Genomic DNA, 8,719 nt, shown 5'->3' on the forward strand with positions numbered 1-8,719 from the left:
CCGATCGACGATGGAGAAAGGACACTAGACGTGTGTTTCCGCGTGTTCTCATTTTAGCAGAGCGCGAGTGACACACGTTAAACTTCATACGAGCATACACGAGCGCGTGTTGCACTGGACTAGTAACCGGCAACAGCGCGGAGCTGCTTGCAATTGGACTCAACAATTAACATTTGAAACACAACCGACGCGCGCGCTGTGGAGGCGTGTCATTGACCTTAGAATGTTTTCCGTCTCACAACTACGCAAGAGACATTGCTAAAGCTATCACAGTGAAACTTAATTATGAACTTTATTTATTCTGTAAAATGAGAAGTCTTAGCTTCAAATTAATTTCCATTTAATCAGTCACGTCGGATATTTTGCGATAGATAGTTAAATAAAGACAAGGCATTACTGAGCACTGAAACGTTAACTGGAGGGGAAGGTTATCAATCCTGTCCAGAATCCTATAAAACCTTTACCTGTAAGTCTACATTATAGCACGAACCTAACACAGGTTTCTTTCTCTTTATTTGCATGTAAACGACATGACGCTTGATGCGAGACACTAGAGAGGCAACACGAGCGAACACAAAAAAAAAAGGACGCTACCCAGGGTCGTGACCTCTCGGACGACGCCGCTCACCGAACGAGAATAGACGTTGCAGACTCCGGTTAAGTGAGCGCGTGACAAATAAAAGTGTACAGTGTAGTGTCAAGTGAAACGTCCTGATTAACAACGACATTCTAAAAGAATCTAATGAAACGGATAAAAAAAACATTACGAGACCAAACAGGTCACAGACAATTTTAGAGGACTGTTTAAGTAATTATTTCAATGTATCTGTGTATGTTTGTCTACTGACATGTTTTGTTTTCTATATAGAGTATTATTCATTTATCTTTGTGTGTGTTAGACTTAAGATTGTTTTTTTTTCATATTTTGTTTCACCGTAACAGCAATTAAGATGACAGTGCAAGGACACCTTACAATGAACTGAGAGAAGTGCCAAAGTGCACAAAAGACACTGAAAGACTATTTGTTTTCATAACTGTACTGGAAGCATAAAATAACTAGATGACAAACTCATTCCAATTTTATGTTAGAACGAAAGTAAACAGATGATAAAACACAGTAATGTCTTGAAACTACATGTGAGTCCTGATGATCCTTCCGGAATCATCATGCCTCACATGGGAGGCATTGTGACATTACAGCCTTTATCACTGCGATTTTTAACATGTAAAAGTTTTTTTTTCTGTATTTGCGTCAGTATGTGCGAACTTCTAACATATACCAATGAATGTTGTAACCAGATATCTTTGCCGCGCTCCTGAAAAGCGCAGAATATCACGATAGCTATAAACTGTTATACGCTGCTATCGATCAGTAAAAAAAAAAAAAAAAAAAAAACCGATGCACCTATGTTTCAAAATAACAATTGCCAGTTTTTACTTCTGCAGGGAGCCGCGTCGCTGTCTAGCTCTTCTGTGAATGTGTTGCGAGTCGGACGCAAAAGTATTGTGCTCCATCTGATATAATCATTTTTATTGTAAAGTTAAGAGTTTAAGTGATTAGAAATATATGTAGCCACAAACAAGCGAGAATGTATATCGTGAAAAATTCGCTCCACCGCCACAATGGGTGGCCATGTTAATGTAAGTTTCCGTTTCATATTATAATACTTGAAGCCTTGAAGTTTATTTAATTTCAAAGAAAATCTCTCAACCTTATTTTCATTAATTATACTTATGATAATCCTTCCTGTTTAAAAGATTTATGCAGCTTATGATCCAGCGTGTGTTCTGTCGGAACAGGAGGCTGTCGTGACGACATCGCAATCCAATCAGTTGGTCCCTTAGGTTTCTTTCATGTAACTTCCGTCTGTTTTCTCCGCGCGATCTTCCTCCGAAAAAAAATTTCTGTTCATTTTCTTTAGTAATTTTCGATATCGCGAAGGAGAAAAGACAGCCGCCTCCTGCTCCGAACGGAACACTACGACTTTTCTAACGTCGGAGAGTACCGCACGAATTTTCCGCTAAAAGGTAATAGAGTTTCTTAAAGCTGGATCAATTACACATGTTGCTGCTGTTCTCCGACAAATCTGGTGTGATTAATAGTAATTTATTCTGTCACGACAAAAAGAACCAATTTTATTTTTACCAAAGCAACAAAGCTTTCAATTAAATTACTAAGAAAAAAAAAAAAAATCATACCAGAAACTTCAAATGACGCAACGAACCGCCTCGTTCTGCATATGGATTCAAACCCAGGTCATACAGAGTAAGATTTCGTGACTGACGGAAACTAACAGTCATTCCTGACTAGGCATACAGAGAGTGATATACCTCGATTTTAGACAGTATCAGTTAGCAAATATCAACTTTAAATCACATAACGTCAACATTTTTAACGGACGCGAATTCCTACCCAGCATCTATTGTCCCTGTTAACGATCTACGAGCGATGTTAAATACTGCTTCTTCACAAGTAACTTACTTGAAATGCCGTGAGGCAATGCTGTGTGTTGGACAGGAATTTGAACCCAGAACCTAATCTGGTAAATTACTTGAAATGCCGTGAGGCAAAGCTTTGTGTTGGGCAGGGATTCGAACCCAGAACGTAATCGGATTGTTATCGAAGCACAATCAACTGTAACACATCGGATTTTCTCGGCAGTAGCTAGATGTTTTAACTGAAATGACGAGACGAAACATTAATTTTTTCCTTCCCAGTACACCAACCCGGCACCTATCACTGTTATATTCTAGAGAAAAGTAACGTTAAATGTGGGTTTGTTACACCAGCAGCGACGTGAGCATGTTTGAACTAGAAATAATATGACGAAGTGTTCAGTGCTGACTGGGAATCGAACCCCACACATATCGTTATTGACTACACACAAAGAGACGTCAGCTAGCGAATTCTTCTCCACCAGAAGCTCGGAATAACATCCTTGAGCTTACAGTGATCTCTCAAATAGTTCTGTGTCTCACTGGGAGCCAAAAACGTCAGATATCGTTAGTGCTGACAACGAATAAAATGCATTAAAAATCAAAATTATTATCCACCAGTAGATAAGTGTTGTCATGTTAGAGCTTGAAATTACATAATGAAAACTTTAGTACCGGTCCAGGATTCGAACCCATTCACGCGCAATATGTGCAGATGTTGAGGAATCTGCAGATTTGAACAAACAACTGATAGTAGTCGAGCTGTATTGTCACGAACGGATCAAATTCCGCGTTAAGGGCGGTCTGAGTTGAATTCCAAGTTCATAGCCAATTTTATCGACATACAGAAGCTCAAATAAAAGATGGAATAAGTGTCCTGTGACCCTACATAACATTTGTTTTGTCACTAGAAATAAATAACTAGTATAAGAAAGACTTTATTGTGGTTCAACCTAACGTCTACTTGGTGGAGAACGAATATCATGTTTAATGTGAATTTCAGACCACAATGCCATTATACCTTCATCGCTTGGCGTAGCCAGAAGAGAATAGAATCTGTCTCTCCCTATTAAAAAGCATCGGCACAAGTTGGAATCGAACCCACACCACGATCGTAGGAACCTATCATCAATCCAACAGACCACCAAACACTCATCTCTGATGCTCATTTTTCTATCATAATACCATTGCGGCACACTCGATGAGAATTCTGACACACTGGCTCTCTGTAGTGGGTTGCAGCGTGGTCAGTACATTCATTTACTTGGTTGACCGAATCGCCATGAACTACCTGCCTCGGCTACCCAGTGCTTACATTCGACTCTATTTCGTAATCACCGAAATAAAATCACGTTACTGCCAACAGTGTAGGATGCAAAATTTACATAGGAAGTGTTCCTTTCCATTTGAGCTACTCTATTGCGCTATCTGTTTGTTGAAAACGTCGTGCAGTGCAAAAGAAAGGCTGTAACTGTCTGTCTCACAGAATTCTAGATCCGGTCATACGCATTATCTCACAGCACTGTGGAATGCGGAAGTTCTGGAAAAACTGCTGTTGACTTCTGGAGCTACATGACAGCTAGTAGCGTAGTGGTAAATGTCGTGCACCGTAGATAAGACGTCGCGAGTTCTGTTACATTTGCTGCTACATTTTTTAAAACGCAGTTCTGCTGTCTGCTGAAGTTATTAATGTAATGGAACTTTGAACATAATTCCCTTCACTTCTCAACCCAAAATAGCCGCATGTGGAAAAAGGGCTAACTTCTGTGACATTTTGTTCTTTTCAGGTTGAATAGATGGCCAGGCAGTAGATGTGTCTCTAAGCTTTTGTATTATGTATGGGGAGAGCGCAGCGTGCGAAAATAGTCAGAAAAGTATTTTCTACATTTGCAGTCGTCCGGTAGTGGCATTTTATTCTTCTTCAAACCTTGTTTGACAGCTTTAACTCAGAACAAGTTTTCTACATGCATGTAATCAATAAACTGCATGTGCATTGTCAGACTGTTATAGATAACATCAGAGAAGTCGCATATATCGTTGATGATTAATTTCTCTCTCAGGTTTCGTATTGTTTTAACAGCACTAAAAGAAACCTTACGAAAATTGTGCACTGTATTATAAGAAATGAAATAAAACTTCCCACGATAACCTTACGACGAAAGTGTGTTTCAATAAAACTGAGTATCTGCACACAAGCGTGTGTATACAGAAGTGGAAGAGAGTGCACCACTAAGTTCTACAATCCGTATGCATTGCATACACACAGAAATTACAGTGTACTTATGGAGCCCAATGAGTGAATTGCATATTTTCCGGTGAGAAAGAGCAGTGGCAAACAGTCTTCACTACATTAGGTTACTTAAACTGGTGTCACCCTGAGCTAGAATTCATGGTCAGCGACCAAGTGGAAGGACAATGATTCGGATGCGTATATTGCAACTGTGAAATACTTTCCTACATTATAGAAGCGAATATTAAATGCGAACTAATATTACGAAATTTTGAACTTAGGTAGCTTACAATGAAAATCTTTCTGTTTATTGCAAAGGAAAACAATTGATTATCTAAAACATTCTCTGTCATACGCAACTTGAAACAGGTCACGTCGACCAAATCATATGGAAGAACTGACAGCAACGTATATCGGAAGGCAGTAAGACCCCTTGGCTTTTGGTTTGGTAGTATTCGACTGCCATTTCTAGGCGCAAGTAAATGAAGAAAGGCAATGCGTTTTTGTTATCAAGTAACGTCTTCATATATTACTTTAGTTTTAATGTAATCTACGAGTAATTGCTGATGTTTGATATTAACATGAAAAGGATTCCGTAGACAGGGAAAGAACCTGCTCTTGGGCAACTATTTCTGTAATGACCAAAAGGCCTTAAATGATCTTCAAGCACGTGTGTTCCAGCAGCGGTATGAAGAAAATGATAGTAATAATGACGGTAATAATCGAATTATCCGGTAACTTCACACTTCACAGTGGATTTTCTTGAACTAAGAAATTTCCTTAATTAGTGAAAATTTCAAAATGGCTTCATCGATGCTATGATGTCTAGCATGAGACATGAGAATAGCATAATCTCCATGACAGAAGCTTGCTTCTACTTAACCATTGAACAGACTCGCATTTTTTCCACCGTGACTAATTTTGTAAGCTAAGCACATAATCCGTTACAGCACACTCCTGGGGCTGGGAAATGTGGCCACAATAGTCTGGTGGAACGAACTATCACAGGTGCAATGCGTGGGTTCAGGCATTTGCTTTTAAGAGGCACAAACAGATTTACTTTACCTCTGGTAACCTCAAGACAAAGATGTTATAATCCAGAATCCGCATTAAACATCACGTTCCTTCATTCCCAACTGGGCAGAGCCGGTTTACGTTGGGAAATGATATAGGTGGAGGTCATGGTAAACAGAAATACTGTCGTCAGTAAACTTACTTACATTAGAAAATTTTATTTTATTTGATGAACCGATACCCATTTAAAGGAACAGGGCTCTTATTTTACTTGAACTTGACTGAACTAGAGACGTTGAAAAATTTGATGCTGGACTGTGATTCGAATTCGTATCCCCTCTTTCGAGGATCTGAATCTCGCGGAACAGTATAGTTCAATCATTTCGTTCCTTTTTCCACGACTTCAATTTTCTCTAGGTCTCCTCCAAAAGTAAGTATGTGGATCCGAATCCTGATCCAGTACAAAAATATTCATAATTTCATTTCAAGCCCTATCACGTGCACACCGGCCTGCTAGTGAAAATTAACGTGCATTTTTAATGTCTGTTCATGTGTTGCCAACAATTTAAGGTCAAACACGCACACATCTTACTGTTGGTGAGTAAGCAATTGATACTTAAGCTATCTTCGTGGACGATAAAGAACAATGATAAGAGTGTGGTTCGATTGTCGCTCAGCCACAAAAATTTGTATCCTTATTTTAGATCCAAACACCTAGCAGCTGGTAAGAAAAACCGATATGTAACATTTGATTTTACTTAATTAACAATCCGATTACGTGTTGGGTTCGTATCTCCGTCACAGAACTTCACATCACCACTTCATCTTTAAATGCAGACACACTTTGTTGATTCTGAATGGAGGTATATCAGACATCTTTCGTGGTTAGTTAACAGGGATGAAAGGGTCTTGATAGGAGTCCCGGTTTATTACAAAAACTGTCGTCTTTTATTTTCAAATTTTTTTACTGATATTGGCGAAAATTTCGGTAATTCATGACTCTTCACAGCTAGTCAGCAATATAATACGATTAGATTAGATTAGATTAATACTTGTTCCATAGATCATGAATACAACATTTCGTAATGATGTGGAACGCGTCTTTGAGACGCCAGCTATGGTCACTTCCCAGCCCGCTGTAGGAGCACATAGGTTCGTCTTCTTCCTGCTTGCACTGTAACTGAGATTTGGCAACAAGGCAAGGTATGTTTTGGCAACTCTGTGATCGACGAGTTACTTCCTGGTGTGCACGGAATTATGCCTCAAATTTCACTTGATTTTTCGTGTCATTTCCATTGAATAATCTGAGTTATTATCGCTTGAGGTGTAAGAAAAGATTGAAAATTTACGGTTTTCAGTCCAGGAAAGTCGTTGCACGTGGAAATCTCAACTAATCTCGTCCTTTAAACAGCGGTTTACGAGTTCTAGCCACTATTCCCCTCTTCGCTAGCTCTGTGTGCATGTGCTATCCTGTGAAAAAGCGTCTGTTATGGTTCGCGGTTCCAGTCTCGCAGACTGCAACGTTTTTATCCCTTCTGTGAAAGAGCTACAAGCAGTCAGATCAAACATCGATAAGGAAATCGCAAGAAAATACTTTCAGCTCATAGTGCAATGGTGAAAAACTTACAATGCTGTACAACAGGTAACGCCTCTTTCGTTGTTGACAAGCAAATGTTGGGTTTCTAAGAATGCATAACTTTATTTATGAAATGCCACATTTGCATACCTGTTGAGTATGACACAGAATACCAATTAAACACAAACCCAAGTGAAATGTAAGTGAGTAGTATTTTACTAATTCGTGCCGATAGAGGCACGCTTGTGTACAGATACTCAGTTTTATTAAAACACACTTTCGTCGTAAGGTTATCGTGGGTAGTTTTATTTCATTTCTTATAATGCAGAGCACAATTTTCGTAAGGTTTCTTTTAGTGTTGTTAAAACAATACGAAACCTGAGAGAGAAATTAATCATCAACGATATATGCGACTTCTCTGATGTTATCTATAACAGTCTGACAATGTACATGCAGTTTATTGATTACATGCATGTAGAAAACTTGTTCTGAGTTAAAGCTGTCAAACAAGGTTTGAAGAAGAGTAAAATGCCACTACCGGACGACTGCAAATGTAGAAAATACTTTTCTGACTATTTTCGCACGATGCGCTCTCCCCATACATAACACAAAAGCTTCGAGACACATCTACTGCCTGGCCATCTATTAAACCTGAAAAGAACAAAATGTCACAGAAGTTAGCCCTTTTTCCACATGCGGCTATTTTGGGTTGAGAAGTGAAGGGAATTATGTTCAAAGTTCCATTAAATTGATAACTTCAGCAGACAGCAGAACTGCGTTTTAAAAAATGTAGCAGCAAATGTAACAGAATTCGTGACGTCTTATCTACAGCGCGCGACACTTACTACTACGCTACTAGCTGTCATGTAGCTATTGCAGCTCCAGAAGTCAACAGCAGTTTTTCCAGAACTTCCGCATTCCACAGTGCTGTGAGATAATCCGTAAGGCCGGATCTAGACTTCTGAGAGATAGACAGTTACACCTTCTCTTTTGCACTGAACGACGTTTTGAACAAACAGATAGCGCAATAGAGTAGCTCAAACGGAAAGGAACACTTCCTATGTAAATTTTGCATCCTACACTGTTGGCAGTTCTGTGTAGGTAGTAGTTACGTGATTTTATTTCGGTGATTACAAAATAGAGTCGAATGTATGCACTGGGTATCCGAGGCAACTACTTCATGGCGATTCGGTCAACCAAGTAAATGAATGTACTGAACACGCTACAACCCACTACAGAGAGCCAGTGTGTCAGAATTCTCATCGAGTGTGCCGCAATGGTATTATGATAGAAAAATGAGCATTGGTGGTCTATTGGATTGATGATAAGTTCCTACAATGGTGGTCTGGGTTCGATTCCAACTTCTGCCGATGCTTTTTAATAGGGAGAGACAGATTCTATTCTCTTCTGGCTAGCCAAGCGAAGAAGGTATAATGGAATTGTGGTCTGAAGTTCACATTAAA

This window comes from Schistocerca americana, chromosome 8 (assembly GCF_021461395.2).
Source record: "Schistocerca americana isolate TAMUIC-IGC-003095 chromosome 8, iqSchAmer2.1, whole genome shotgun sequence".
Classification (NCBI taxonomy): Eukaryota; Metazoa; Arthropoda; class Insecta; order Orthoptera; family Acrididae; genus Schistocerca; species Schistocerca americana.